The 9,453-nt window shown below is 43.4% G+C and overlaps 1 pseudogene; it reads left to right on the top strand.

Annotated features, from left to right (window-relative positions):
* Positions 1-2,091: 2,091 nt before the first annotated feature.
* LOC135982877 (up-regulator of cell proliferation-like) lies at positions 2,092-9,215 on the top strand (annotated as a pseudogene).
* Positions 9,216-9,453: the final 238 nt, after the last annotated feature.

Raw genomic sequence — 9,453 nt, 5'->3', positions numbered from 1 at the left:
AGTCTTCTTTTAGAAGACACCATAAAAGCCTTGACTGTACCATTCTTTCCCTTATATTGCAAAGGTGACTGGTTAAAGACATAGGCCAGTAGCTGCCTGGAAAAAAGGGGGATCCTTGCCAGTCTTCAGAGGAACAATAACTGCTGATTTCCACCAATTAGGTACCTTTCTTTTTATCCTTGAGTAATTTCTGATGTCCAACAACCTGGCTCTAACCTTCTACACAAAGTGCTCTTTCATATGGCCATAGATGTGCTGCAACCCAGAGGATTTGCTTGGTACAAGCTTCTCTATTGCATCTTCTAGCTCATGTATGAGGAAGATCTTTCTAAAGCCATGGTACTCAGATCTATGTGCAGGTTTTTGAATTATCTTTGTCTTTCCTCCTGAATACTCCATCTTGCATGTTTTTGCCATGGTTCTATCCTCATCATCATATATGATCCTACTCATCTTGGCATAATGTTTGAACAGCATATTCACAGGCTTTGTCGTCTAATGCCTCTACACCTTTACTTTTCAGGATATTGGTGTTATTTGAATTGCAGGCCTTTCTCTGTTCATTCTCAATTTGCTTCAGTATCATCCATAGATCTTTTTTTCTGCAAGGATCCAATCTTATTAAAGTAAACTGGTTCTATGTTAAAGTGACTATTTACAGAACTGCAGCAATGGCAGCTTAGCATTCTAGCCATGTGCACACAGACTGACCTGCTGGTGCCTCCTCCATACTCTTCCCTCCTGCAACTTGTGCTCCTCCCTCTAAGTTCTATGCTGGTTGCTACAATTTCTAGCCATCATTCAACCTTTGTGACTGTCATAACTATAAAGGGAAGGGTAACAGCCCTCCTGTGTACAATACTATAAAATCCCTCCTGGCCAGAGACTCCAATATCCTTTTACCTGTAAAGGGTTAAGAGGCTCAGGTAACCTGGCTGACACCTGACCCAGAGGACCAATAAGGGGACAAGATACTTTCAAATCTTGGTGAGGGGAAGGCTTTTGTTTGTGCTCTTTGTTTTGGTGGTGGTTCGCTCTTGGGACTGAGAGGGACCAGACATCAATCCAGGCTCTCCAAATCTTTCTGAACAAGTCTCTCATATTTCAAACTTGTAAGTAAACAGTCAGGCAAGGCGTGTTAGTTTCAACTTTGTTTTCTCAACTTGTAAATGTACCTTTTACTAGGGTGTTTACCTCTGTTTGCTGTAACTTTGAACCTAAGGGTAGAGGGGGGTCCTCTGGGCTCTTTAAGTTTGATTACCCTGTAAAGTTATTTTCCACCTTGATTTTACAGAGATGATTTTTACCTTTTTCTTTAATTAAAAGCCTTCTTTTTAAGAACCTGATTGATTTTTCCTTGTTTTTAGATCCAAGGGGGTTGGATCTTGATCCACCAGCAGTTGGTGGGAGAACGGAGGGGGGATGGTTAATTTCTCCTTGTTTTAATATCCAAGGGGGTTGGATCTGTATTCACCAGGGAATAGGTGAAGAGTCTCTCAAGGCTACCCAGGGAAGGGAATTAGCACATTGGGAGTGGTGGCAGCGGACCAGATCTAAGCTGGGAGGGAACAGAAGCACCATCTCCTTCTTCTCCTCTGGCCATTTTATGAATGGCTGAAACTACTCATGTCAAATTTGCAATAAGAACGAGGAGTACTTGTGGCACCTTAGAGACTAACAAATTTATTTGGGCATAAGCTTTCGTGGGTTAAAACCCACTTCATTAGATGCATGGAGTGGAAAATACTGTAGGAAGATATATATATATATATATATATACAGAGAACATGAAAAGATGGGGGTTGCCATACCAACTCTAACGAGACAAATCAATTAAGGTGGGCTATTATCAGCAGAAGAGAAAAAACTTTTGTAGTGATAATCAGGATTGCCCATTTCAAACAGTTGACAAGAAAGTGTGAGTAACAGTAGGGGAAAAATTAGCATGGGAAAATAGTTTTTAGTTTGTGTAATGACTCATCCACTCCCAGTCTTTATTCAAGCCTAATTTGATGGTGTCCAGTTTGAAAATTAATTAATTTCCCCCCTTGTATCTCCTTTCTGCAGAGAGACAAAAAGCCCTTCAGTACATCAAATCAAAGCTAAATATGCAGAAATACAGTTGCAGGAAACTAAAGCTAAGAGATGTCCTGGAAATCACCCAAGAAAGTGTAAAGAACTGGACTCCCCAGACAACAGGAGATTTACCGTGGCATTTCCTGAGGAAGCTCATGGCTCTGAATGGGATGGCGAGGAACACAAAGCTTGAGCACCGGGCACTCATTATGGACAAAGAGGAGCTGGATATTCTTGAAGATTTTTTTTTTCTCAGTGACACAGACACCAGTGATTCTCTGCACCCCCTCGATGTTCTCTGTGCTGTTCTGCTTTGCTCAGACAGTTTCCTGCAGCAGGAGATCCTGTCCAAAATGTCCATGTGCCAGTTTGCCCTCCCTCTGCTGCTACCTGCCCTCGACACCCCAAAGTGCACCCTAATGCTGTGGGCCATGAGGGACATTGTGAGGAAGTGGAGGCCGCACTCCCTGGCAGAGAGCAGGGGATTCAGGGAGGAGAACCTGGTGCTCACAGCAATGCCAACCATTTCCTTTGTGCGGCTGGGGAGCTGCAGCTTCTCCAAGTCCAAACTCCTCAATGAGGTTCTCAGCCCCTCTCAGCAGCATCACGATTTCTTTGTCCACCAGGACATGGAGTCTGGGAACATCCCTCGGGAAATCGCAGATGGGCTGGTCGAGATTTCCTGGTATTTCCCTGCTGGGATGAGGAATTCAGATCTTTTCCCAGAGCCCGTCGCGGTTACAAATCTGCGCGGAGATATTGAGTCCCACTGGCTTCAGTTTAGATTTTTAACAGAGATCTCCTCAGCAGTGTTCATAGTTACTGAGAGTATCAATGAGAGAGAATACGCGCTGTTATCATCTCTGCAGGGATCAGCCACTAAATACTACTTCATCCTTAACAGTCAGGCTGGGAAAGTCAAGGAAACGCTGGAATTCCTGAAAAAGTTGGCCCGGCGCTGAAACTGAACAACTCACATGTGCTGTGGAAAGGAGGTACCACAAAGAAGGCACAATTTGTAAAAGCTCTGCAGTCTGCAATAGCAGCTGTAATGACGTCTTCTCCCAAGAGAGTGAGTATAGATGCCATGGCTGAGACTGCACGTCAGTTAGGCATCCAGGTAGATGAGGATGCTGAGGAATGTCAGCATGCCAGTGAATATGCCAAGGAAATCACTGTACACATAAAAGATGTGGCAAAGTACAAGAGGGAAAAGCTGAGACTCCAAGGGGAGCCATGGAAAAACTTGGCTGAAGTGGAAAAAGAGCTGTGCCGACTGAAAAAGCAAGGAAACACCCCTCTGGAGAAATACAAGTCTCAACTGAAAGAGAAATCAATAGAGTTACGTGTCCAGCAGAATACACATGACCTGACTGATGCTTTGATTACATTTATTACTGGACTAGGCCGACTGCCTCCCGAGGAGAAACATTACTTCCTGAAATGGATGAAGTTTGACCTGGATCACATTGCTCGGGAGAATATTTCTAAACTACGGGGTCAATATAAAGAGAAATGCAAAAACTCAAAAGATGACCCCAAAATGTTTGCAGAACACGATAAACTAATCTCTGCCAGTTCCTTAGGGGTGGAGCATTTCATGCGTGAGTTGGGGCAGTTCTATGAGGCTGAATGCTCAATGGTTAAAGAAGGTAAAATGGCAGAAAGCCAAAGGCAATTCACCCGTCTCCCAGGCCTAGCAGCTGACCTGATGCTGGAAGGGTTTCCCATGGAGCTGATCAATGGAGACGTATCCAACATCCCACTGCAGTGGGTGACAGATGTTCTGACTGAGCTCCATGCCAAGCTGGGGGGAAGGTCCAGAATGCTGGTTCTAACGGTGCTGGGAGTGCAGAGCACTGGGAAATCCACCCTCCTCAACACCATGTTCGGCCTGCAGTTTGCAGTGAGCAGTGGCCGATGTACACGAGGAGCCTTCATGTCCCTCATTAAAGTGGCAGAGAACTTTCAGCAGGAGCTGGGCTGTGATTTCATCCTGGTGATAGACACAGAAGGCTTGAAAGCCCCAGAACTGGCCAAGCTGGAGGACAGTTATCAACATGACAATGAGCTGGCCACTTTGGTGATTGGACTGAGCGACATAACCATCGTTAACATGGCCATGGAGAACGCCACTGAAATGAAGGATATTCTGCAAATCGTGGTCCATGCCTTTCTCAGAATGGATGAAATAGGGCAAAAAGCCAACTGCCAGTTTGTGCATCAGAACGTCAGTGATGTGTCTGCGCATGAACAAAACATGAGGGACAGGAAACACCTCCTGGAGCAGCTGGATGAAATGACCAAAGCTGCAGCAAACATGGAAAAGAAAGGCAGGGAGATGACATTTTCTGATATTATGGATTATGATCTGGAAAAACACAATTGGTACATTCCTGCTCTGTGGCGTGGAGTCCCTCCCATGGCTCCAGTGAATATGGGATACAGTGAAAAGGTTTATGAATTAAAGAAATATTTGTTTGAATTTCTGAAAGGCTGTTCACAAAACAGATCCCCCAAGGACATCCCCCAATTTCTTGAATGGGTGAGGAGCCTGTGGAATGCTGTAAAACATGAGAACTTCATTTTCAGCTTTAGAAACAGCCTCGTCGCTGAAGCCTATAACCAGCTCTCTGTGAATTATGCAGAATGGGAATGGGGTTTCCGCAAGATGATGCACCTCTGGGTATCTGAAAAGGAAACTTTCATCCAAAATCAGCCACCAGATAAACTAGACACCAATGTTTTAACCAACTAAAGAAAGAGACACAGGTAAAACTGAGGCAAGAAGCAGAGAAGATTTTGGATCATTTAAAACAATATTTTGAAAGTGGAGCAGCAAATCTGCACCTGATAGAAAAGTACAAAGAAGATTTTAGGAGAAGTGCAAATGGTCTGAGGAATGAACTGGAGAGTTATTCATTTGGCAAGTTGGAAGAAGCAATTGAAATTAGAAAGGGCCGACATAAAACTGATGCTGTCCTGTCAGAGTACAAGAGAAAAATTGAAGAGAAAGTTGACAGGCTTCTGAACCATTGCAGGAAAAGCAAATGCAAGCTAAATAATGATGAACAGGAGAGAGAATTTGAAGCCATGTGGACTGAAACATTGAGAGAATTATCATTCATTCCTCTGCTGAAACGCAACATAGATGAAGAAATGGAGTTCCATCTGAGAAGAGACCTAGAGAATAGGGGGAGTGCAGCATGGCAGATGTTACAGGATGCCAAAAGCTTGCCTACTTATACAACACAAAATTTCAAAATGAAAAAGGAATACTTAAAGTTCAAAATATCAGTGTCAGCTGTGAAAGAACACTTTACACAGGAACGCTGGCATAAAACAGAGGCTCTTGCTATATCCTTAATAGATGCGTGCAATAGTTACACTGAAAAAAAGGTAAATGGCAAAGCAGATTACGATGAAATTTATTGCAGAGAGTTGTTGTGGATGATTAACGAGCAGCTTCAGCAGGCATATGTTGAAAATCTTCACATCAGCCCTTGCTTTGAAGTTGACCTGAAGCTTCACATTTTGGGGGATGCAGCTCGGGCATTTCAGAAGATGCATGAAGAATTCATTACAGAAAATGATCCTCTGCAGCATCTGGGGAAACTGGAACCTCAGTATCTCTCCACGTTCAAAGCTCTGTACTTAGAGAAGGATGAGTGTCAAGACAGGGCCTGGAATTTCTGTGATCGGTGTCTCAGACCTGCCCTGGTGGACTATGTGAACAAGAGACTTGGGACAGAAATCGTGGATGACATTCTCAGCAGTGAACAGTCTGCTGATTACAGCACCCGGAGCTTTTTCCAATTCTTTGTTCTGAAGAAGCTTTTGGAAGAAAATGAATTTAACAGTTATTTGCAATACACAAGGAATTATGTACATTTTATCAAAACCCGGATACAGAAACACGTGTTAACACATTACAGAGAGAAGGCAAGTCTGGGAGATTTGGAGAAAAGGATTGTCTCCCCAATAATTAATAAGCTCAGTGATGTTCTGAAAAACTCCAAATATTTGAAGACTAAGACAGTCTTTGCCTTTTTAGACAACTTTTGTGAAAAGCTGCAGCAGGATCTAGTCATTCCCAAGGACAGCTTAGAAGTGATACTGTTTAAAAACACAGCAAGTGCAGACCAATTTTCAGCTTTTATAGAACAGTTTATTCCTGATCTGGAAAAACAAGTTTTATCCACTTTTGAAAATCTGGAAATTCAGTCAAAACTCTCAAAACTTGCAGTGAAGCCCCAGGATGAGATCTTCAAGCGAGTGTTTGGCTGTGGGAAGCAGTGTCCATTCTGTAAAGTCCCCTGTGAAGCAGGAGCCCCTGCGCATGATGAGCATTTTTCTGCAATGCATTGGCCTAGAGGATTAGGAGACAGCCGGTGGAATAAAACTAGAATACTTGCCTATGATATATGCTCCTCTTCTGTGGCTTCCAATAACACATTCAGATGTATAGAGACAAACTGGGAGTTTCAGCCTTATAAAGATTATCGCAAATATTTTCCGGACTGGATCATCCAGCCAGATCCCAGCACCACAGCTTCCGATTACTGGAAGTTTGTTTTCAAGGAATTCAATCACCAGTTTGCTGAGGCGTTTGATGCTCTCCCTGCCGATCTCCCCGAGGACTGGTGTAAAATAACCAAAGAGCAGGCACTGGAGAGCCTAAAGGAAGCCTTTAGATTGAAATAAAAAACAGGCTGAGAAACTCTGTGAGCAGAAAGTTACAGAAATAACTCAGGGGGAGGGATAGCTCAGTGGTTTGAGCATTGGCCTGCTAAATGCAGCATTGTGAGTTCAATCTTTGAGGGGGCCATCTGGGGCAAAAATCAGTACTTGGTCCTGCTAGTGAAGGCAGGGGGCTGGACTCAATGACCTTTCAGGGTCCCTTCCAGTTCTATGAGATAGGTATATCTCTATATATATAAATAAGTTAATTTTCTTTAAATGTGGTATGTGGAAAAAATCCCATATTTTATTAAAAGAGAAACAACATTACATATTTAGATCAGACACAGTTTTCAGCTTCCAAACAGATAAAGAAACAATGTTTTTTCACTTTCACATCACATAGACTTTATGGCAAAATTAAAGATGAAGGAAAGACCCATATGTGGAATTTCTGCATCTTTTTCTTACAGAGGAAACAACCAATTCCAAATTTGTCCTCATTACTGCATTTTGCTGGTGCAGTGGTACCATGTAGAGACCTGAAAACCTCCAAAGAGCCCCTGAATACCGACCATCCACTTCTGCTACTTAAAGCATCAATAACCTGCACTTTTGCAACTAATCTGACACCAAACAGCCTGGCCCTGATGGTCACCTTCTATGGGGAACCACATGGGAGGAAAAAAGTACTTCAGAAACACCAATAAGGGAGGTTTGCAGCATAATGTAATGGGGAAAGGAGGGATGCAGCCAGCAAACCCCACAAGCCCATCCCAGCGCTGAGAATGGTCTTTCCATCTGCCCTGATTTCTGCCCTGCACATCCCCCTCACCCAGGGCAGTAAGGCTGAGAAGCCATGGTGCTATTGGCTACTCCCCCTGCGATTGCCGGCCACCCTCTGCATGGAGGGTTAGCTGCAATAGATGACGTTTAAAACCGATCTGTGTATATTTTTATTCTCCTTTTTATGATAACATGCATAAAATAGACATTTAAGGGCACATTGTTAAAAAAATATGTACGTGTGCCCACAAGATGTATAGGGCAGCCCCCCACGTTTCTGTCTAGCCCACCTCAGTCCCACCACAGGGAAGAGGCTCCCCTGTGGATCTGGACTGAGCTGTGCTGGCTACTGATGAGAGATATTTTTTCCCTTTACACTGGGGGATGGGCGAGGAAGGGAAGTGGTGGATTCTGCCCTGTCCAAGGGATAAAAAAAGCCTAGAAATGTCACTTTTGGCCAGGCATGCAACGCCCTTACACCCCGCTTGGTGCCATTTCTCTGTCTGTCTCTCTGTCTATAATGGGATAATTTTTCAACACCTCATCTGATCAATTCCAAAATTTCAGGCAGTGCCCTGGGCACCAATGGCCAGAACCCTTTTGAGTTTAGGGGAAATCAGTAAACCAGAATGGGGAAAATGGGGGACACACGAATTCCCTGGTATCCATTTAGCACAGCCACATCTTCAAGCCCCTCTGCAGTTGCCTGTAGATCAAACAACTAGCTGATGGCTGGATTAATGCCTCCAGCATAACAACACCCCCAGCTCAGCTCTGCCCATCCTCCCAGTGGAGTGTAAGATGTTGGCCACCTGAATGACTGATCTCCCAGAAAAAAATAATATGGAGGAGAGATGGAAGAGGGAATGGGGATGTATAGATGGGAGAAGGGGGGCATGCACACAGCCCATGGCATGGGGGGAGAATGCAGGTGTGAAGGGCTCACATAACTCCTAGTGGCAGATGTGAGACTGATAAACCTGCTCAGGCCAGAGCCATAGGCCCATTCACTTCTGTGTGACTATCAAAGGGGTTAAATGTATTAGTAAATATTCAGCCAATTCACTTGTGTGTTAATAGAGATCACAGGAGATGTTAATTGTATTGTTTTCACCTAACTTTATCTTGTTGTTTACTATTACATTTACATTATGCTTGTCTGGTAATTAAACAGACCTAAATCAAAGTGTGTGTTAATCTAAGAGTTTATTCAGATGTTAGAACTTCATGAAACTAATGGAATGTTACCTGTATTGTTTTCATTTATCTCTTCTTATTATAATGTAAAGGCAGGCAGTTATATTATGTCTAAGGTTATAATTAAATAACTCATTGACTGCAAATGAAAAGTGCTAAATTCAAAGCAATTGGCCATTGTGTGAGTAAGAACACTGCTCTGACTGTTGTGTGGAGAAGAAGCTATAAGTACTGATTGAAAGGAAGATCCTTTATCTCTGGACTGTTTGGATTCTATCAGGGTGGAATAACTAACCGGGAAGATGGAGATCCCCAGAGTTATTCTGGGTAGCCCTGAACTGGCAGGTTACTACATCTCTGCTATCCTTTTGGGTTTACAAATGTTGACTCGCCTGTTAATGTATTTTACCTGCTTTAACCTCTCAAGAACACTCATTTCTTTTGTCAGGTAATAAACCTGTAGTTAGTTAACTATAGAATTGGCTACCAGTGTTGATCTTGGTGTAAGATCCAGAGTACCAACTGATGAGGGGGAAGTGACTGGTGTCTTGGGACTGGGAGCAACCTGATGGTGTGCTTTTTGGTTTCTGTGACCATTATCACTAAGTTTGGCTTTTTTGCAGGGTAAAATGGGCTAGAGAGCTGAAGTGGACTGTCTGTGACTCCCTGGTAAGACTGGAACAGTGATCCAGGAGTCCACATTTGTTACTGGTT

This window comes from Chrysemys picta, chromosome 4, assembly GCF_011386835.1.
Source record: "Chrysemys picta bellii isolate R12L10 chromosome 4, ASM1138683v2, whole genome shotgun sequence".
Classification (NCBI taxonomy): Eukaryota; Metazoa; Chordata; order Testudines; family Emydidae; genus Chrysemys; species Chrysemys picta.
Note: the sequence above shows the minus strand (reverse complement) of the source record. Positions and strands in the feature narration are given on the sequence as shown.